The following is a 22,751-nucleotide window of genomic DNA, read 5'->3' as shown; positions in this document are numbered from 1 at the left end:
CTCAAAGCAGTTAGTGAAGCCTGACATCCTATCCAGGAGCACGGGACTGAGCATAGTGGGCCCAGTGTAATCGGGTCTATGGTAGGCAGTGGGCTTTTCTGGTGAGTCTCAGCTGGATTCTGGGTTGTGAGTGGGCTGAGGAAGTGTCAAGGAGTAATGAGGGGCATTACTCCTGTTGCTCAAAGAATGTGACTCTGGGGTCTTCCATTGGGACAAATTGTTTTGGACACACATTCCCCTAGCCATCTAGCAAAAAGCTAAAAGCCGACTATTTCCAGTCATGTCCTCAGTTTAGATTGGAAAGTTTGGGCACGCCCTAAGGATAAGCAATAGAGTTTGTGGACGGGCCCCAGAGTTCACTGACACCTCCTTGCTCCCTAGTCCTGTTTGAGTGTTGACTGAGGTTTGGTAAATGATGACTGCTGCTTCCAGGTCCAACTGGGGGTAACTCCCCCCCCCCCAATTTTCAATCACTTGTTATTTGGCATAAAGGTAGAAGGCATTCATTTGGAACTAAACTCCCTACCTGAGAATAGCTGTTTAGGTAAATGTGCCCCAGTGTCTGCTCAGTCTTATTTTTAACATGCTGTTTTTTTAAACGGACTGAATTGGAGGTGATTCATTGCAATTTTCTTGTCTTGACAATAATGTAATTCATGATATTCTCAGCACTTGAGAATCTTCTAAAGTTTTAAAATGAAGCAATATGATGCCGATGAAAATTTGTGATAAATATAACAAAACATGTTTCATTTCAGCATGAACTTACATGGATAATTATGCCTTATTGAAATTGGGATAAAAATACGTACCGGCATTAATGTTTTTGCGGTAGGGTAGACTATAGTGAGAGGATTCGTATTAAAATTTTTTGGAAGATTACAAACAGCAGCGATTTATTGACCATCAGTAAATTTAATTTCAAGGAGAGTTCATTCTTAGTGTCAATTATAATTATTTCTTCTAGAATTCAGCTACTTTTAGCACTTTAGAATTTCTTCTTAGATTCTCTCTCTTGTGTGTTTTTATAGCTTTCTTCCTGAATTATTTTCTGAAATTGGAACTACAGGAGAAATAATTTTATACCCGATTTTTTGTCCATGTGTGATGTCTCACTCACTGCCATCGAATCTATTCCGACTCACGGGAACTCTATAGGACACAGTAGAAGTACCCCCGTGAGTTTGAGATAGTAGAGCTTTACTGGAATAGCCAGAATCATCTTTCTCCCAAGATGATATATATATAGTTATTGAAAAAAATAACATGACATTTTTCAAATATATAGTTAGTATAGTGAGGTACCAAACACACCATTAAATGTAAGAATTGTCATTATGATGCAAAATTTAGTTCATTTACATCTCGGGGGGCATTTTAACTTACATTAAGACTCCTCCATACAGATCTATACCAGATCTCTTCTTGGGCCTCACTGTTAGAAAGTTCCAATTTTAAAGAGCATTCTGCACGTGTATATAACACACCTGAGCCAGCACTTTCTGCCACACCAATAGCTGGAAAAGATCTCAACCTCAAGAAAGCAGCCCTGTTTTCCACTTCCTGGTGTAAAAGTACCAAAGTACCGCGGGGCTATGGCTCACTGAACTGGGGCCTATGCAGTCGCGCAAAACCGAATTTCAATGTTAACAGCACGTGACAAGCGCAGCTTCAGTGGTGTAAGGTTGTAGGGGTGAGGGGTAGGAGGCTGGGGAATTTGGAAATCCAGAGAAGCCAGAAGGTAGAGCATGATAAAAAGCCCCCCACTGGGGCAGACTGCTAGGATTTGAATGTCCTACCTTTTAAAGCTTGGCGGTAAGTTAGGTGAATTTTTAATGCCTCGCTTATTAAATGGACAGCTATAGGGATGAGCTGGAATCAAGATTTCCATTATAAACATCTGGAGGGCTCGTTAACCAAAGATTGCAAGACCACACCCGTTGGGTTTCCGATTCTACAGATCTAGGTGTGGCTAAAAGTGTGCAAATCTAGCCAGCTCTCGGGGGATGGTTGCTGGTAACTGTGGTTGCTGGTGACGGTGACATGAATGGCCCGGGGACTTGGGGAACCTAAAGTCACTCATGGCACGAATTCAATAAATGGTCACGATCAACATCACCATCCAAGCCGGTCACCGGCACGGTCTGGGATCTCGCATCACGCGGAACGACGGCCCTTGTCCAGCTGTCCCTGTCAACACGTCACATCTCCTCTGCAAGGAATAGGTTACAACTGAGAGGCGGCCGGGTGTCCCCGCTTTACGGAAGGGACTCCTCTCCGATTTCCGCCTCTGGGGAGAAGCGAGGGGCCTTTCACCACCCGGCCGCAGTAGGGTCAGTCCTCCGGGTCTCAAAGCCGTTTGCCACTTGCCCGGCGGCCACCCGTCCTTTGGAGCAAGTCGAGGGTCGGTGCGGCGACTTCGGCTCCCCGGAGCTGGGCGCGGGGTGGGGTGGGCTTGGCAGGTGCGGGGAGCCCGCGAGGAGGGTGTGGCGGGGGTGAAGGGCGCCGCGTCCGCCCCACCGGCTCCCGAGTCCGCTCGGACCGCGGGCGGCCAGTTGGCCCGACGGAAGATGGCTGCCCGGTGCGCCGCGGACAGTCACGTGTCGTGCCGCTACCGCCGCGCGACCCCTCCCCCGCCGGTCAAGTCGCCACCCCCGCGGGAGACCGGAGCCCCGGGCTGCTTCTCCGCTGCGGGGGCCGCACAGAGTGTCCAGGGAAGCGGGCAGTGGCCCGGCCGAAGGCCGGATCTCCCCACTGCCCGCCCCTCCCCGGAGCGCGGGGGTCTGGTTCTCGGAGCGGAGGAGAGCCTCCCTCCCGGCGACCCACACTCGGCCGCGCTACTGGGCATGCGCAGCGCTCCTGCCCAGGTCGGCCGCTCTCCGGGTTTTCGCGGCAGCTCCTCGGGGCCGGCGGGAGGTGGGGCTCGGGCGGGGCGTCGCGGGCGGGGCCTGGGTGCCAGGCGCACCGCTCAGAACGCTTCTGGCCTCGGCGCCGGGGGGGGGGGGACGGGCTGCCCGCGTGGGGGTCGCGACGCTGGCCTTCAAGTTTGCGAGGGGGAGTGCAGGACGGGGACCGTGCACTTAGAATGGGCAGAGGAGCCCAAGGTTCGCTCCTCTTTTGAGTGACCCATGCATCCATCTGCAGACCAATCGCAGTTCCTTGGCACCGTGGCGCACCGCATCTCAGCTCGCCGAACTCGTGCGCCCGAGCGGGGCCGCTTTTGCCGTCCGAGTTGGCGTTCCTCTCGCACCGATCAGCTCCGGCTGCTCACTCCCTCAGATCGTTTACGGCCCTCACCCCCATCTGGCCTCGCTAAGCGGGGCTCCCTAGAAAGGTGTGAGTTAGAGGATCTCAGGTTGGTAGGGAGAAGTGCCCACTTTCCGAGCGTTTCTTCCCTAGAAAATCAAGCCAAGACGCCCCCGCCCCGCCGGGTGTCCCCAGGATGGACTGTCCGGCCCCGGTCCCGCCGGGTCCCGGGGAGAGCCCCCTCGAACCCCGCCCGCCCGGGCCGGACCGCCCTCCCCGGCCGCCGCGAACATCCGGACGAGCGGATCGCTGCCGCGCGGGAAGCCGGGCTGGCTGGGGCCGCGGACTGGGCATGCTCGGCAGCCGGGGGAGGCTCGCGGTGGCGAGTCGGAAGCGTTCGCCCCAGCGAGGCAGCGGCCGGGGCAGCGGCGGCGGCTGGCAGGACGCGAGCGGGCAGGGCCGGCCGAGGCAGGCTGCTCTTTCCTCCGGGCAGGCGAGCCAGCCGGAGCGCTCGATCCGGGAGAGGAGCCCCGACGCTGCCCTGCCCCGGATTTCATTGCGCGGCTGCCGGGGGCTCGGGGAGCGGAATTCCGGCGGCGGCGGCGGCGGCCACGGCTCCGGTGCAAGTGAGTCGTGGGGCGGGAGGAGAGAGCCGGCCCCGCGCTCTCGGGGGGCCGCGGGCTCCTCGCGGGGCCGGCCTGACGCTGGGGGGCGGCGTGCGGGCAGCCCCGGGCGAGGGGGCGTGAGCGGCGCCCGTGCGGAGCCGCGCGCGGACCTGAAGGTACTGCCTCCGCGCCCGGAGGGTGGGCACGGGGGGTGGTCCGGCGGCCGCGATCGGAGCTCGGAGGCGCGGACCGCCCGCCGGCTCCTGGGCCAAGTTGGGGCCGGCGGGGGCGGCCGTGGGCACCTTTCCCTACTGGAAGGCTGCCTGGACTCGGGTTGGGGCGCGCGGACAGTGGCGGGGCCGGGCCACCGGGAAGCCAGGAGCTTTGGGACAGTTGCCCCGGGGGAGGCCGGAGACCTGCCAGGGTCGACTTCAAATCCCAGCCCCCGCCCCGCGGCCCGGGCGGCGCGTGTCAGTTGGTACCTGGGGGGCCAGATCGGCAGCTGGACAGGCGCCTAAGGCTTGCAGACGCCCCCGCCGCAGCCCCTTGATCTCCCCGGGAAACCTAACAGGTGGACCCCCGTGCCCGCGGAGCCAGCTGCCCAGGCTGCGTAACATCCCCGAGGCTCCAGGGCTGCCCCCGCCTCGTGGGGGTGTTCGGGGCGAGGCCTGGAATGGCCATCCGCTCAGTCCCGGAACCGACCGCGTCTCGGGGTGAGCGGTGGACTCTCGGTGATTGCGAGGCGACTTGTCAAGGGCAGAGAAACGACGAGCGTAGCGAGCAGCGGGCCGGCCACCCCCCCTCCCCATCCCCCTGAGCCCAAACTCGGACTGGCCTCTGGCGGCCAGTGCGGTCGGTGCTCCGGGCCAGCTAACGGACTCGGGTTGGCCCGTTCTGGCCAACGCTTGGTCCCCGGGGAGGGGAGGCGCGGCGCGAGTGCAAACCGCGCGTGGGGTTGCCATGGCTGGAAGGCGTGAAGCGAAGACACCCAGGCAAGTGCCTCTCAGATGGCTGTGCGGTTTTCATTCACCTTCAAACCGTGCAGACTTGCGCGGCACGCGCTGACGAAATCAGGAGTGAGGGCTGCGACCGGAGAGGGAAGTTGTCTGTGTTTATGGGGCCTGCCTATTTCAGCTCTCTCGACATTTCCTAGGGGCCCTGGTAGCACAGTGATTCAAGCGCTCGCCTGCCAACCCCAACGGGGGGCGGTTCGGACCCCAACAGCTTCCTGGGAGGGTAAGATGGACAACTCTGGAAAGTCCACGGGGGCAATTCTACTCCGCCCTCAAGGGCCCCTGTGAGTGGGAAGGACTCCAGGGGCGGGTGGTGGTGGCTGTTTTTGGGGGTTGACAGTTACTTACCTGTCTTGTGGCCCCGTGAAGCTGTTTGGGTAAGAAATGTTGCTTTCAGCATCAGTGGGGTAGGGTTTGTTTGTGGAAGCGGTTGCATGCCTGTGACGGTGTGCCGCCAACTCCCCACGCTTGCTAGCTCAGGGGATTGAACGTTCTGGGGAACGGAGTGGGCAGAAAGAGGGGAGTGGGATCGGTGAGGGGGAAACGCGATGGGAATTGCCCAGGGATTTCCAGGCTGAAGGGGCTGGCAGTTGTTTTGGCCTGAACCGAAGGGCCGAAGGCTGGGCACTCTCATTGGTCAGCGTGTGAGGTGCCCAAGGGAGAAATCGCTCTGTCCATGGGTGTCGGTGTCTGGTCAGTTCTCCAAGGGAAACCCAGGGATGTTTGGTGATTCAGCAGGTGGCAGCCTTCCAGCTCTGAAGCCGTGCCTTGGCCCAGCGAGCCGGCAGCAGCTGCAGCCTGTGCTGTGCTGTTCTCGGAGGCCCAAGCTTTGGGGGGACCTCCAGGAGCTGCCTTCAGCCTATAGTGGCACACCTTGCTTCCTGTGAGAGCTTGGCGGCCCGGTCCTTTGGCTGTTTCTTTAAAACGTGTAGAATGTTTCTAGGTCTCTCAGCCCCTTGACCTGCTGTGTAGCAGGAGGTGGCCCTGCCATCATGAACAGTTTAAGATGTTATTCTGCAAAAAGTGATTGCAGAAAGTGGTGAAATAGCCATTCCTTCCATTCACTTCTGCTTCAGAGACTAGAAATTTACGTCTTTAGTAAGATGTGTTTCTGCATCTCTTCAGTGCTGACAATAAGCTATTACCAATATCCTACAGCATTTTTAAAAAGAGAAATCAATTCAAATAACGGATCATACTATACCATTAAAGGCATCCCCCAATTAAAAAAAAAGTCATCTAGTCAATTCAACCTGTAGTGACCCCATAGGGCAGAACTGCACCCTAGGTTTCCAGGGCTGTAAACCATTCTAGGAGCAGATTGGCACCTCTTTTCCTTCCTGGGTTCTACCATCCTCTCAGAAAGGGGCACACTATTTGTTTAAAAGTGTCTTATTCACTGAGCACCCCCTAATCGCTTTCAGAGTGTCTAATTGGCAGTTGTCAGTTGACATCCCATACATAGTAAATGCATGCTCATCTGAAATCTAAAATTAATTCTTGATAACAGAAAGCTTATTAGTGTTCATTATATACCCAATTTTTCCTTTAAGTTATCCCCTCAACATTACTAGAATAAATATACTTAATGCTAATGCTTTTTTGACAAGGCACTGTGTTTTGATAAGTCATAATGAGCTGTGCTGATTATAAACCAAACGCACTTCCCTTGAGTGCATTGCTACTTGTTGTGACTCACTAGGATAGGGCTGCATTGCTCCTGGGGGTTTCTGAGTGGGAACACTTTTTGGGAGTAGAAAGCCTCCTTTTTCATTGGAAGCAGCTGGTGGTTTTGAGCTGCTAACCTCATGACTAGTAGTCCAATGGTTAATCCAAGGGGTAACCCACTACACCTATGGCTCTCAATCTTCCTCAGGCTGTGACCCTTTCATACAGTTCTTCCTATTGTGGTAACCCACCCCAACCATAAAATTATTTTCGTTGCTACTTCATCACTGTAATTGTGCTACTGTTATGAATCGGGCGGCTCCTGTGAAAGGGTCATTCGGCTCCCAGGTTGTGAACTGCTGCACTACACCATCTATACGTAGCCATCCAACGTTAATTTGAAACCTCTGGTAAACTTTTTAGACCCCCTCCTCGTTAAATCCCTAAATTTTCTACTGTCGCTGCTGTGGTTTTGGTATAAGAGTGCTTTGTTAACAAATCTCAGGAAAATCTATAGGACTCCCACAGTTTCCCCCCAACAGTTTTATTGGCATGCATTTCACGTGTTATGCGACATAGTAGTTTTTTCACATCAAGAAGAGTTGTACAGTCATTACCACAGTCACTTTTAGAGCGTTTTCTTCATTTTTGTACTCGTTACTAGTTCCCCATTTCCCCTGCCGTACCCCCAGGGAGTCATGAATCCAGTTATTCTCTATAGAGTTACCTATCCTGAATTTCATAGACAGAAATACATTAAGCAAACAAACAACAATTAACAAGAACAACAAGGTAAAATAGATTAAATCTTCCATCGGAAAGCAGAAAATATTAAAAACGAGAACAAATTTAAGTGGCTCATAAGGGAGATGAGATGGTAGGGTTCTAAATTTTAACCTCACAGCATCTGCCATAATCCGCTGTCCAGTGCCCTCTGCCGGTTAGCAAGGCTGTTCACACGCTGGAAAAGCGCTCCTACATTTGACCGCCCCCCAAATTTTATTTTTAATAGTAAAATGTATGCCCGCTGCACATTACATGCATAATTTACAAAATTTCATTTTACACAAAGCACTTCAGGAAAACTGTAGCATTCCTAATCTTTTACCATTCGATAAAAGGCACTACTGTGGAAAAGATAAAACCAGTGTCTTGGGAATAAGATTCTGGATTGTTTACAAGCGGGGAATAAGTGCCTATGAATGAGTCACCAGGCCACTTGGTCCCAAGACCCATTCCAACTCTTTCTTCTTCCTCTACAGCAGGGCTTTGAACTAGTTCAGCTAAGGCCCACACAACAAAATTAGAACAGACCTGAATTTTTAAAGTTTGGGGGAAACGGAAAGATAATTGAAACGGGAAGAATTACAGGTTGAAGTCCTGGGATGGAAGCCTAAAAGAGTCCCATTAAGCCTTTCCGAACCTGACAGGGGAGATGGAGTTATTTCTGGGACTGTGGAGAGCCCTGTGATTGGCTGTCATCGTCGAGCCAGGCCCCGTGGTTTCCTCCTCTGCCTAGCAAGAGACTTGGTTGCTGTAGAGTGTACATGCTGTCTTTGTTTTCTAAGGAGCACATTACGTTTCCAGCAGGGCATTGACCCGTAATTTCCCCCATTCTGGCTATTGTTCTGGCACACCACCTATCATTTTGGTCTGTTCTGGTTTTGCGTCATTGTCCAATCCTGACCTGGCAAGAACCTTGCTCTAAAGGTACATTTTTCTGGCATTGCCTTGCTTATTTAAAACTGCTTCCAGAAGGAGCTCATGGACTTCCTCAAGTAAATTCAATCAGTGATTTTTATTTTCTGATGCGCCTGTCCTTCCCCACTACTTCACTGGGTAAGCTATCCAGTGGCTTGAGAAACATGTGCAGCCGTCTGACCTTGTGACGGCATGGCTGAGGGCAGAATGGTCACTGCGGTGCTGCTTTTAGTTACGGCCACAACAGTAGTTTCTGGAAGAACTTTTATCACTTGCCCTGTTTTGGTGACTTTAACTTGTTCTGTGAAAGGTTCTTGGTTAGGAAGATAAATGGTCATTTATCAACTCTTAACTGCACTCCAGAGGAGACCTAATGATGTGAAATGGTTAAGTCCTGGGCAATACCTGAAAGGCTGGGGTTTCGAGTCCACCCAGCAGCTCTGCTGCGGAGGGGGTGGGGGGAAGGAGGGGGACAGAGGGCGGGGAGGCCGGGTAACTTGCTTTTGTCAAGATTACAGCCCAATAAACTCCATGAAGCAGTTTTACTGTCCCACGGGGTGGTTGTGAGTCAAAATGGGCTCTGTGGCACCTGGCAGCCATCCTGGGGCTTCCACTGTCAAGTTGGTCACTTTATAAGCTACCCGAACAAAAGAGGACCATGTCTTGGATCAGCCCATTGGGGAGGCAGTTTATAATTCCAGAAAGTTCCCCTTTACTTTTAGTGGCCAGCAGCTCTGCCTCTGTTAGGGTGCAAGGCACTGGGACTTCACTGAAGCAACCATTGCATGTAATGCAGGAGAGGGGTAATTGAAAGATAACTTTGGTGATCTTCAGGGAGCCCTGGTGGCACAGTGGTTAAGCGTGGAGCTGCCATGCTATGTGCAAGAAACCACTCCGCACCAGAAAGTTGGGACTTTCCACTCCTGAAAGGAGTTTCGGAAACTCACAGAGGCATTTCACACCTGCCTACTATAGGGTCACTATGAGGCAGCATCACCTCGTTGTCAGTGGGTTTTTGGTGAATTTCACCTTTTTAAACTCCTGGTGTTTAGAGTTAATCACATTCCTCAGCGCTTGGCATATAGTCCTCTCTGCAGTCTCTGTTCCTGTTTTATGCCCCCATTCCTTCCTACTCCCAGTCTATTCTCTGCTGGAGGAGCCTCCGCAAGGTGGATTTAAGCTGTTGGGTACACGTGTCTCCTTGCTAAAGAGATTGCTATTCTATGTGCACTTTTAATTCCCACAAGGGCCATTGCACTGTCGACTTCATCCTATTTCTTTTTCTTCCATGTTAAAATATTTTTGTATGAAATATTTCAAACCTGTATAAAAACCCAGAGCATTTCATTCTCTAGTTCACCACGGAGATTTGCATTCCTGTAGGTATGTCTAGTGCATTGCTTCTGCCTGCTGCTGTTGTACAGGCTGATACGCGTCCGTGGGGTTTTTCTTCCCATTTCACCAACGATGGATGGATGCTCAGTCGCCTCCACTCCTGGCATCTCAAGCAAACTTGTAAGGAATGCCCTTTCCCTGTTGTCAAAGGTAATGTATGAGATTATCTCCAGGGTAGTGGTTGTCAGAGTGTGGTCCACAGCTAGCAGCACTCGAAAACTTGTTTGTTAGAGATGCAGACTTGTGAGCTTCAACCAATTTGTCATTTCACAAGCCCTTTTGTAGATTCTGATGCAGGAGCACGCTTGCTGCTCTGAGGGAGGTCCTGGTGTGGATGTTGTGTAAGTGTTGGACTGCTAACTGAAGGTCAGTGGTTCAACACCCCCAGTTATTCTGAAGGAAAAAGGTGAGACATTCTGGTCCCATAAAGGGTTACATACAGCCTTGGAAACTAGATATGGTCAGTGGGAGCTGAACCGACCCAATGGTGGAGAGTTCTTGAGCTGGGTTGGAATCAGCTCGATGGAGTGGGTAGGCTGTCAGGCCAGAAGCACATCTGCTTTTACTGTTTATTATCAAACTTATTTCCTGAACCATTTCATTTTCTCACATGCATGAGAGTTTCTGATTCCCCACATCCTCATCAATGTTGGGTAATAACAGCCTTTATGATTTCCGCCAATACCTACCAAGCTAAAGTGATGTCTCACTTGAATGGTGCATTTATATGATCGCTTAGTGAATGCGAGCATCTTTGAATGTACTTGTTCGCATGGCATCTTTGGCCAGCTTTAGTCTGTTTTTCTGATGTGCTGATTTGCAGAAGCTTCGTGCACATAATATCCCATTTTGCTACCTATGGATTAAGTTTGCCTTTGCCGCCATGACATGTCGTGTTGATGTAGATGAAATCACCCAGTTCTGTGCTGCACTCTGTGACCCTTGAACCTTGTAGTTTCCCCAAGATCCCAAATATACGTTCCCGTTTAGGTGTTTAATATCTTTGTGGTTCATCTTTGTACATGGGATAAGGTTTTCCCAAACTATGTATTCATTAATGTATGCTTCCTCTAATTGTGTGTGTGTGTGTGGGGGGGCAACATTTGTCATACATACATCAGGTTCCCACGAATGCATGTGAGTGTATTATTTCAATTTTTATGAATTATAATTTACAGGCAGTAAACCACATCCAGGGGCCTTGGTGGTGTAGTGGTTACGTGTTGGGCTGCAATCCACAGGACGTGCAGATCGAAACCACCATCCACTCCTCAGGAGAAAGGGGGACTTTATACTTCCGTAAACAATCTCAGAAACTTAAGGGGCAGTTTTATCCTGTCCTATAGGGAGTCAGCATCCAGTGAATGAGTGTAAACCATTTAAGGTATACTATTTCATGAGTTTTGACAGATAACACATACCTGTGAAACTATTACCACAGTCAAGGTGTAGGGAATTTCCATGACCCTAAATTTCCCTTGGACCCCTTAGCACTCCCTTCCAGATCTAGGCACCTGCTGCTTTGCTTTCTGTCATTATAGATGAATTTTCATTGTCTAGAATTTTATATAAATATGCATTTATGTAAATACGCATGTATAAATGTGTATATAAAATTCTAGAAAATGCAGACTAATGGTTTTCTTTCATGCTTGAATCTTTTCTTTTTTTCCCCACGTATAAGAGAGTTTTAGATAAAGGTTAAGTGCACATCCAGAAAGCATCTCAACCCAGTGCTGCCCAAACCCACACGTTCAACATTAACCCATATGTCCAACACCAATCCACAAAAAGTCCTCCTCCATCTCACAAAATACGCACTATGACGACAACTGCAAGAGGAAAGCTGAATCAGTGAACGTGTAAGCATCTCAGCGCTGGCAGGGGTCTCCACATGGCTCCTCCAGTACGCAGGGTTGCATCGGGGTATATCCATGTAGCTTCTCCTTGGGGACGTCTTGAAGGAAGTGAGCCTTGCCAGCTGAAGCAGAGAACTGGCTAAGGCAGCTGCACCCTCAGGCTCCCATGAGGAATTATTAGTTGTCTTTGAACTAGTTCCAATTCATAGTGCATCTCTGGGGCTCAAGCACTGAGTCAGTGAAAATGGCTGGCATCAGGCATGCAGTGGCAGCGACTTGGCTTGCTGTACCAGGAGGTCACCCACAAGCATTTCTTGCGGTGCTCAGACTCCAACAGGACTCGGAGGAAGGATACCATTGCTGGCATGGGCTGACTTATTTCTGGGGAAGTTGTGGGCCTTCACTAGGAAGTTACCAGGTCACAATAAGTCAAGATCAGAAAGCATTAAGGAACTGGTCCTGTGGTCAGCAGGAGCACCTCTTCTCAGTCATACGGGCAGGCACATCTTCATCTGATCCTCTTCCTCTCAAACTTTCACCCTCAAGACCTCTGCCCTGTTCATCAAGTGTCACCACACTCCTTTAGCAAATGCTAAATGCCCAATGCAAGTCAGCCTCCTGCCAAAGATACACTGCTCTATTCCTTCTGTGTCAGGAAGCACATGGAGCACCTTGGCTGCTGCCACCAGTTCCCATTGCTTCTTGCCACTTCATGTAGGGGTCTCGTGTCGTTTCATGAAGGGATCTCATGCCACTTCATGCAGGGACATGACACACATCTGAGGGTGGCTCTTTGGTGTTGCTGGTTGTAGGATCCTCAATTCTTGTTTCTGTGATGGCTCTCTCTCTCCATTGGTTCCCTCCTTCATGCGGGAGTGTCATCTGCGTATTGAAGGTTGTGAGAGCATTCCGCCAATCCTTTATATAACTCGCCTTCTCTGATGATTTGCTCAGCAAACAAATAGAATAAGAGTGGCGAGAGGATATAACTCTGAGGCACACCTCTTCCCTGAGTTAAAGCCATGTAATAGTCTCTTGTTCTGTTTGCACAACTGCCTCTTGATCCACATAAAATTTCTCCATGAGCACAATGAAATGCTCTGGAGTTCCCATTCTTCCCCAGGCTCTCCTTTGTTTGTTAGAATCCACACAGTCAAATGCCTTGGCATAGTCTTGGTCCTTGGCTCCCCACCAGAAAGAATTCACGCCGAAGCCTGGTTCGTGATCCAAGTGAGTTTTTTTTTTCTGGAAAGGAATCCTTTATTTTTATTTTTTTTATTTTAACAATTTATTGGGGCTGATACAATTCTTTTCACAGTTCATACATATACATACATCAATTGTATAAAGCACATCTGTACAGTCTTTGCCCTAATCATTTTTTTCTCTTTTCTTCTTTTACATTTTATTAGGGACTCAAACAACTCTTACCACAATCCATACATATACATACATCAATTGTATAAAGCACATCCATACATTCCCTGCCCCAATCATTCTCAAGGCATTTGCTCTCCACTTAAGCCCCTTGCATCAGGTCCTCTTTCCCCCCCCCCTCCCTCCCCATTCCCCCCTCCCTCATATGCCCTTGGTAATTTATACCTCGTTATTTTGTCATATCTTGCCCTATCCGGAGTCTCCCTTCCCCCCTTCTCTGCTGTCCCTCTCCCAGGGAAGAGGTCACATGTGGATACTTGTAATCAGTTCCCCCTTTCCAACCCACTCACCCTCCACTCTCCCAGCATCGTCACTCACGCCCTTGGTCCTGAAGGTATCATCCACCCTGGATTCCCTGTACCTCCAACCCTCATATGTACCAGTGTACAGCCTCTGTCCTATCCAGCCCTGCAAGGTAGAATTCGGATCATGGTAGTGGGGGGAGGAAGCATCCAGGATCTGGGGGAAAGCTGTGTTCTTCATCGATACTACCTCACACCCTAATTAACCCATCTCCTCGCCTAAACCCCTCTATGAGGGGATCTCCATTGGCCGACACTTGGGCCTTGGGTCTCCACTCTGCACTTCCCCCTTCATTTAATATGATATATATATACATATATATACATACATATATACATATACACATACATACACATACATACACACACTTATATCTTTTTTTTTTGCATGATGCCTTATACCTGGTCCCTTGGGCACCTCGTGATCGCACTGGCCGGTGTGCTTCTTCCATGTGGGCTTATTTGCTTCTGAGCTAGATGGCCGCTTGTTCACCTTCAAGCCTTTAAGACCCCAGACACTATCTCTTTTGATAGCCGGGCACCATCAGCTTTCTTCACCACATTTGCTTATGCACCCATTTGTCTTCAGCGATCCTATCATGGAGGTGTGCAGTCAATGATATGATTTTTTGTTCTTTGATGCCTGGTAACTGATCCCTTTGGGACCACTCGATCACACAGGCTGGTGTGTTCTTCCATGTGGACTTTGTTGCTTCTGAGCTAGATGGCCGCTTGTTTATCTTCAAGCCTTTAAGACCCCAGTCACTATCTCTTTTGATAGCCGGGCACCATCAGCTTTCTTCACCACATTTACTTGTTCACCCACTTTGGCTCCAGCCGTTGTGTTGGGAGAGTGAGCATCATAGAGTTCCAATTTAATAAAATAAGGTATTCATGCATTGAGGGAGTGTTTGAGTAGAGGCCCAAGGTCCTTCCGCCACCTTAATACCAAGTGAGTTTTATGAGAGAAGTTTCACGGCACCCAAAGGACTCCTCCCGTCCATGCAGCCTGGCGGAAGCTGCTCAGCGTCATGCAGACAAAGTTCTCTCTCGTTTGATTCTTTTCATATGATATACTGGTTTTGAGATTCTTCCTGGTGTGTGTGTGTGTGTGTGTGTGTGTGTGTGTATTGAGTTCTCAATTCTTTTCCCATCATCTGTTTCGCTGACAATATTTTTATTTCAGTTTACACTATGTTAGCCTCCGTTTTCAATATCTGACTTGGTTATTTGTGGCTCTTTCTTCTTTCATAAACATTTTGGAATATTTGTCAGGCTTTCAGAAGTCTTAGCAATTGAACATATTGTTTAAGATGGAAGAGTTGACATCTTTTCTACCTTAATCCTGTATTCTCTTCATGAGCATGTTATCATTTCATCTTCTTAAGATGATTTTTTTAGCACAGTTTAAAATTTCTGTTAGGACATCATTTTTCCAAAAGGCTCCACTTTTTGGAGAATTTAGTCTGGGCACTATAGCCTCCAGTTGGGCAGAAAAGCCCTAAACCCAAACCTGCTGCCATTGAGTCCCTTTAGGGCATGCTGGATCTGCTCCTGGGGGTTCTGAGACTTCAAATATTTTGGGAGCAGATAGCCTCGTGTTTCTTTCATGCAGCAGCTGGTGGGTTTGAACTGCAGGCCTTGTCATTAGCGGCTCAGTGCCACCAGAACTCTGGAAACGGGCAGACTGCAGGCACTTGGGGACGATCTCATGTGAATCTCTGTTTTTACTCAGCAGCCTTGAGTGACATTGGGCAAGTTACTGTCCCCTCGGAGACCCAGGTTCTGGCTCCCAGGACTGGGGTAACGTCACCCTCCCCTGCATGATTGTTGAGATTGTCAAGCAAGGGCATGTGGGAGAGGCACGGAGTACAGACCTTGAAAGAGTTGCTGGTGACTGAATGTTGGTGTAAAACCTCCCAGGTCGCTGGCCTTAAATAGCACACACTTTTATTCTGCTTCTCAAGGATGGCTAACAAAGAAGCCTCAGGAGAAAAGCAAAGTGAATAATAAGCCAACCAATTAACCGTGCAACACACTCAGCGTCCACCTGAGCAAGCCCATGCCTCTGCTTAGCACTGTGGGCTTTCGCAGAAAGTAGGGATGCTTCCAAAGATTTTTTACAGTCAAGCAGGGAAGAAAAGACTAATACACGAGAAACAATTAGAGAACTCGACATGACAGATGGTATATAATTAGGGGTTAAGTGGTGCGGTACCAGGGGAATTGCCAGAAAAGAGAAATCCTGCTGTGGGAAAGAGTTCTGCCTCGACTTGGGTAGAATTAGATTAGGGAGAGTGAAGAGATCTGACAATCCAAGGATAAGTCAAGGGTCTGGGGGTGGGGGCGGGGGCTTGAGGGCCCAGTATTGAGCCCTATGACAATAGATATTGTAGGTATTTAAAATTCAGTGCTATGTGTGGGAATAGGAATGACTAGTGACCAGTAGATAACCGGGGACATAATAAATTATGCATTGGGTTGCTAACTGTAAGGCCAGCAGTTCGAATCCACCAGCTATACCTCTGGAGAAAGATGAGGCTTTCTACTCCAGTAAAGATGGACAGTCTCGGAAACCCACAGGGGCAGTTCTACTCTGTCTTGTTGTACCGGTGCAATGGGCTTGAGCTTGGATTTTAGAGTAGGTAAGTAGGGTAACCGGTAAAAGATCAGTGGTGAGGGATTCAGCTTGTGGTGCTGGACCAGGGTGCCTGCCCACCGAGTTGTGACGCCGGGGGCAGGTTGTACAAACCACGTGCCCGCCACTTCCCTGACCTAGGTGACTCGGACAGCAGCAGCCACTTTACAGGGCTGTTGGGTGGTCGATGTGAGTTAGCATTTGTAAGGCACTCTGCCTGCCTGGCACTTAATAGTTATTTTTGTTAGTACTGATTGTGGTTGAGGTGTGGCCAGCTGTATGCCCCAGAACTGGATGGCTTTTACGTAGTAAGGCCTGGTCAGAGGCCCAGTCTGGTGGACTTTTCTGGGTTTGCTGGGCGACCCAATGGGTGCTCAGGCTGGACGTGAAGTAAGAGCCTGAACAGTGGCGGAGCCAGGTTTGGTCTCAGCCAAGACTGGGAACCAGAATGGATAGAGGAAGTCAAGTGGTTGGCATGGAAGAAGCAGGTTCTGGCTTGCTGGATTCCTCCTTCTGCATCCGACCTTCTGGCAGAGGTGTAGTCGTCAAGGGATTTACCTAGTTGACAGCTCTAAACCTTTGACCCTCTACACAGTTCTGTGAAACAGATATGTAGAGACCAGGTTGGGATAAGGGTGGGGGTGGGCTGAGAACATTTACCCAAGCAAAGTAGGAGTGCCCTGAACGAGATGAATGTTTGGGGCCTTCAGCAGTTGGCACATATACCAAGAGTGGTTGGTGTTGGTGCTGCTGTTGGTAGAGAACCATCTTAATTAGGTGGGTTGTGAAACACAGGTGAGCCCAGCCGGGCGTTCCATGACCCTGGGAGCTTATCAGGTGAAGCCCGTGGCTCTCCAGTTTCAGTGTGTGTCAGAGGCACCTGGAAGGCTTGTGAAACCTCCCTGTCGTGGGCCCCAACCAGGCCTGGCCATGTACTCATCCAACTGGTTCTCCGGTGAGGCTGAAGGGGCCTGTCTGGGGGCCACCCTCTGCCATAGTCAGCAGACCCGTCAGCCAGGGATCAGCTGCCCCTTCCTGTTTGCGTTCGCCATAAGGTGCCATGGATTTCAGATGTAGAAAATTTCAAGTACTTCCCAATTCAGGAAATCCACACAATCTTTGTGACTCCAGTTTGGCAGGACAGCACAGGGCCGTCTGGGTTGGGGCAGAGGAGTGCTTGCTCTTATGATTGCCGGCGTTTCTGGTATTGTGCAGGACAGGTAACCCAGAGTGGGCAGCAGACGTGAAAATGCTTGTTAACATCAGGACTCAGGAAGCATTGCCATCTGACAGCGCCTCTTCTTAGGAATGTAGCCTGATGTGCTTTCATTTTATTTTTCCGTTTTTCTCTGTAATCTGTCATAGACTCCACCCCACCCCGCCCTCTCCAAAGGCCTTAAGCCTGTCATTTATTTACTTTCAGGTGAGAGTGATGTAGGCTAGCGAATGAAAGGTATGTTAAGATACGTGGCCAGAAAGTGAGAAAGCGGCAGACGATCTTGTTTGACGGGGTTGATTATAGTAGACAACTACCTGTTGTCGGAAGACAGGAAGAAACAAAAAACAACAAAGACAGTTATGTCTCCTCCTCCAGCTGCGCGAGGTGTGAGTTGGTGAGTGTACACGGTAGAGCCGCTATGGGAAGTACTCCAGCATTGTAAGCTGCTGCTGTTGCTCCAGTGGGAATTTGTTGTTTTGCAGTTCAACCAAGACCGCATCTTTCCCATCCCCAGCAACATTGCGGAATGAGCAATTTGACAATGGCAAGATTTTGTAGGAACTGGGGACTTGGAATCAACTCAGATCTGATTGCTGAAAGCGGGAGTAACGGCAGAGCATCAGAAGTGAGTTGTGTTTGGGAAGAGTCACTGGTCTGCGTCTTCCCCAGGGCTAGTTGTCACCTTAGGCCTGTAACGGCTGGCTTGGGGAAGGAATGTGGCTGAGCAGAGAGGATGGGGAATTGCCAAGGAAAGGTGGAGATGCCAGGAAGGTCTGTTCACGTGTGAGAGACGTTTTCAAGTCCGGTCCGTTAAACTCATGTTAACAATAGCAGAAAACGTGTCTGGAGGGCCTGCTGTGGCCCACATCCCCTATTAAGCCTAGGGGTGCAGCGATAAAGGAGATGGGGTCTGGGTCCTTGAAGGGTTTGTCAAAGGCTGAGAGAGGTCCACAGGCAGATGTTAACAGTAAGAAGTACGGCTGTAGGGCAGCAGCACACCATGCCAGGCTTGTGGGAGGAAGGGGCACCGGTGGAGAGTGTAGGAGGTAATGGATATCACTCCACCAGTAGTAGGTATTTTGGGGTCTTTTTATTATTATTAATCATTTTATTGGGGGGCTCTTTCAAATCTTATAACATTCCATCATTCAATTGTATTAAGCACACTTGTACATATGTTGCCATGAACATTTCTGAAACATATTCTTTCTACTTGAGCCCTTGGTATCAGCTCCCCTTTTTTCCCCTCCCTCCCTCGTGAATCCTTGATCAGTTATCTATTATTGTCGTTATTTCGTGTCTTGCACTGTCCGTTGCCTCCCTTCACCCACATTTCTGTTATTTGTCCCCGTGGGGGGTGGGCTATATATCCAACCTGGTGATGGGTTCCCACTTTCTCCCCCTTGCCCGGGGGTCTTGGTTTCTGAGTACAGCTTGACCCAAGTTTCCTTCCCTCTCCCCCTCCCGCGAGAGCGCTACCATAATAGGCTGTAAGCAGTCAGCAAAGGGGAAGATGGGACTTGAGCTTGCATTTCAAAACCACCCAGTAACCATCACGCATTTGACTGCTCACATTCTTTGTCTTTGAAAATTAAAAATTTGTGGCAAAATTTTAGCATCTGCCCCGGATTGTAAAACCTGGATAAGATTAATGACATTCTCTCTTTAAGGTAAACCAACTTTTAAAGTGGACCTTTCGTTAAAAACAAGGTTTCATTTTATTCCATCCACCCAACACCTGTCCCCTCCCTTCCCCCCCCCATTTTTAGCCAAGTGCTAAATTCCACTTTCATGATATAATTTTTAAATATAGTGTTTTTTTTTTTTTTTTGCTGTGAATAAGGTAGGGGCTTTGCATTTCAGATAATCAAATCTGCATTCAACCGAACTTGGAGTTCTGTTCTCAGTGGTCTCACTGGTGCACTGTTTCCACATCCTTCCTTATCCCTCCCCCTTCTGCCCCCTCCCCGCCTTTAAGCAACAACATGCAAACTGAGGCCTTCCCTGCCAACCTTGGGAGCCGCAGGATCTCTGTTTCCCTGTCTGTAAAGGAGAGTTAGTAGTAATTGTAATTGACCCCTGGTTATCTAGTCTCGGAATCCCATGAGTTCTGAGATCAGGGGACACTTGACAAACTCGTGAGCCCCCCATCGTCACTTACTGTTTTGTTAATAAAAAAAGAATATTATTTCACCACCCTCTTCATTGGTCCTGTGTCTTAATCACTTTGGAGAAACAGCTATAAGGGGCTAATTCTAGAAATTTTATTTCCCAGGCTGTGCCCAGTGCCCCTCCCAATGGGTTATCTGTACTTGGTGCAAAATGTGTGCTTCGTTCAGCCATTTGAGAGGCATGTTCATGTGCTCTGTGCATCGGTGAGGAATGGGGGTGGTTCTAACTAATCTGACATTGGGGAGGGCTGTGGTTTGGTGGCAGCTCATCTCCCGAATTCCTTAGCAAACCCAGTCTGACAGTTTGGGCAGGGAAAAGCGGGGTGGGTATGGTAGGTGTGCAGCTGTATCCAGAGTGAAGACAAAGAAGGAATTGATGATTCCTGAGGGAACTTGTCTGGGGGAGGGGAGTGGGTGAGGTGGGCGAGGGCAGCAGTTGAGTCTCAGGTGTATCAGCAGGTGGCTGAGGACAGTGGAGCTTATAACCCTGGCATAATGGAGCGAGGCCAGAGGACCCAACACTGAGTCATAAAGGGACGCCCTGTATGGGCGATTTCAGGGCTGTGAGCCTGAGCTCGGCTGCCCTGGTCACCGGAGATGGTGTGAGGGCAGGTGGGGACAGGCATGACTGTGGCTGTCCGGGCACAGCCATGAGGTTGTACTGAACTTCTTAAGCCAGTTTTGTGGTGGTGGGAGTGGGGGGAGAAGAGGATCTTCTGATAACAGGACCCGGGAAAGACAAGGATGAGGTCTCGGGGTTTGAGAGCCAGTGGGGAATGGCAGAAAGAGCTGTCTGCTCGGACTTTAAACCCTTTTGTGATACCGTATTTCCTTGGGAGAAACAGTAATAACAATCACTGTTTCACTTGTTCCCTCAGGAGTAACCGGTTCCTTCTCTATTTTTTTGCCCTTGTAAACATCTGTCTCCCCGCACTCCCCTGCTTTTTTTTCTGTCTAAACTGTCAACCTGGGTTTTCTTAGGGATTCAGGGGCAAGCTGCCAGTAAAACACTGTCCTTCCCAACCTCGGATTCGTTTTTTAAGCATTACAGAGTTCCAGGAATGGATCGAAATGTTTCCACAAGTCGATGAAGCACTGGAAGCGCTCATTCATCTCTGCCAGGAAATTTGGACAGTGGCTCCTTGGCCACCTGACTGGAAGAGATCCATATTTATGCCCATGTCAAAGAAAGATAATGCAGCAGAATGTGCAAACTATGCAACAGTATGATTGAGATCACATGGAAGTAAAATTTTGCTGAAGATCATCCAACCACGGTTGCAGCAGCACATTGACAGGGAGCTGCCAGAGGTTCAGGCCAGATTCAGAAGAGGCCATGGAACAAGGGATATCATTGCTGATGTCAGATGGATCTTGATTCAAAGCAGAGAGCACTGGAATGATGTCTCCTTGTGTTTATTGACTACGCCAAGGCCTTTGACTGTGTGGATCATAGCACACTGTGGGTAGTCTTGAGAAGAGTGGGAATTCTAGAATACTTCATTGTGCTCAAGTAGAACCTGTCTGTAAATCAAGAGGAGATTGTGAGAGTCGAATGGGGGCCGGGTGGGAGGGAGGGGGCTACGGCATGGTTTAGTATCAGGAAACCTGTGCATCAGAGTTGTATTCTCACGCCATCCCTTTTTAAATCAAAGAAGCTAGATTATATGAAGAAGAATGTGGTACCAGGATTGGAAGAAGGCTTATTAATAGCTTGCCACGCAGATGGTAATCTTTGCTTGTTGAAAGTGAGGACTCGAAGCACATGCTGATGAAGATCAAGGATTGAAGCCTTCAGTGTGGATTACAACTCAGTAGCAAGAAGACCCAAATCCTCACAAGTGGACCCATAGGGAACATGAGAAATGGAGAAAAGATTGAAATTGTCAAGGATTTCATCTTGCTTGGTCCACAATCAGTACTCAGGGAAACAGCAGTCAAGAGATCAAAGGATACATTGTATTAGGTAAATCTCCTGGACGGGACCTCTTTAAAATGTTGAAAAGCAAGGATGTTACTTTGAGGACTGTGTTAAGGTTCTCTAGAGAAACAAAATCAGAATGCTAATATATATATTTATATATATTTATTATATATATATATATATATATATATATATAAAGATAGATACATAAGAAATAAGCAGTTAAATTATAAAGCAGTACAAATGGCTCAGTGCAACTCACTCTTGTGAGAAAGCTGTGAGACACTGGCAGTCCTTCAAGTCTTGAGGGCCGCCGGGTAGTGCTCTGTAGAATGATTCAGGCTATCTGGCCACAGGCAGCAAACAGCAAGGCAGGTCACCAACAGCCAGATGACAGGATCCGACAGTCCCCAGCTCAAGAGATGTAAATTCCAATGGTGTGGTGAAGCAGGTCTTGAAGGAACCTCAAATTATGGTGATATAGACCATGGGTTAGGTGTCCCACAGGTAGTGTAGCTTGCAAATTGAGGCAAAGAACAAGCAAGGCAGCCACACACTGGTCCGATGATCAAAGAGCAAGAGACAAAGACGAGGCTCATCGAGCCATTTATCTCTCTGCCCTTCAATTAATCTCACCTGTGTTTATTGACCAGGTTGGCACAAACTTCCTCAAGGACTAAGGTATGCCTGATGTAAGCCGTGGTATTATCGTTGCTTCATATGCATGTGAATGTTGGACACTGAGTAAGGAAGACCAAAGAAAAGTCAATGCATTTGAACTATGGTGTTGGCAACACATACCGAAAACACTGCGAACTGCCAAAAGAACAAACAGACCTGTCTTGGAAGAAGTTCAGCCAGAATGCTGCTTCGAGGCAAGGATCGCGAGACTTCACCTCACGTGTTTTGGACATGTCAGACCAGTCCCTGGAGAAGGACGTCATGTTTGGTAAAGTCGAAGGGCAGCGGAACAGAACGCCCTCTGGAAAGACTGCTCTGACAGTGGCTGCAAAGCACGGGCTGGAACATCAGAACGGCTGTGCGGGTGGCGCAGAAGTGGGTGGTGTTTCGTTGTGTTGTCCGTAGGGTCTCTGTGAGTCAGAACCGACCCCGGAGCACCTACCAACAAGTACTGTATGAAAACACTGGCATGGGCATTGGCTCGTACAGGACGGTCTTCTGCTGTGGAGGTCTTAGGAGGTGGCACGCTGTACCTTTCAGGGAGGGTGTGTACGGTAGGTTTCCTTTCCTCTCAAGGGGAGGCATGTGGATCTGTCACCAGATGGAACACGGGTGAGAGTTGGAGCTGCTGAGGCAGTAAATCATTATGTGACCCTTCTAGTCACAGTTTCAAATTCCCACCAAATGACCTTTCCCTGCACGGGTCTGGTAAGAAGGTAGGGTAAGCCGCTGATAGAATTCACCTGCGAGTCATTTCAAACAGGACTCCATGGAGTGCCATCCTGTTGTATTTAAAATGAGCCCGCTGAGAAGCAGGAGGAGGGGGTCTCTACCAGCAAGGGCCAGGAGTGGAGGAAGTACTCTGGACCAACGATTCCTGGAGTGGGGTACC

General features: G+C 49.4%; 1 protein-coding gene across 8 annotated transcripts in view; it reads left to right on the top strand.

Annotated features, from left to right (window-relative positions):
* The first annotated feature begins 3,613 nt into the window (after positions 1-3,613).
* Positions 3,614-22,751, top strand: part of SGMS1 (sphingomyelin synthase 1) — a 320,508-nt gene continuing 301,370 nt past the window's right edge. For all 8 annotated transcript variants that reach the window (XM_075533703.1, XM_075533701.1, XM_075533698.1 and 5 more), the window contains exon 1: positions 3,614-3,872. The gene's annotated coding sequence lies outside the window, so the exon portion shown is untranslated. The remainder of the gene's footprint in view (positions 3,873-22,751) is intronic.

Source organism: Tenrec ecaudatus, chromosome 16, assembly GCF_050624435.1.
Source record: "Tenrec ecaudatus isolate mTenEca1 chromosome 16, mTenEca1.hap1, whole genome shotgun sequence".
Taxonomy (NCBI): domain Eukaryota; kingdom Metazoa; phylum Chordata; class Mammalia; order Afrosoricida; family Tenrecidae; genus Tenrec; species Tenrec ecaudatus.
This window is presented reverse-complemented; position numbering and strand designations above follow the sequence as displayed.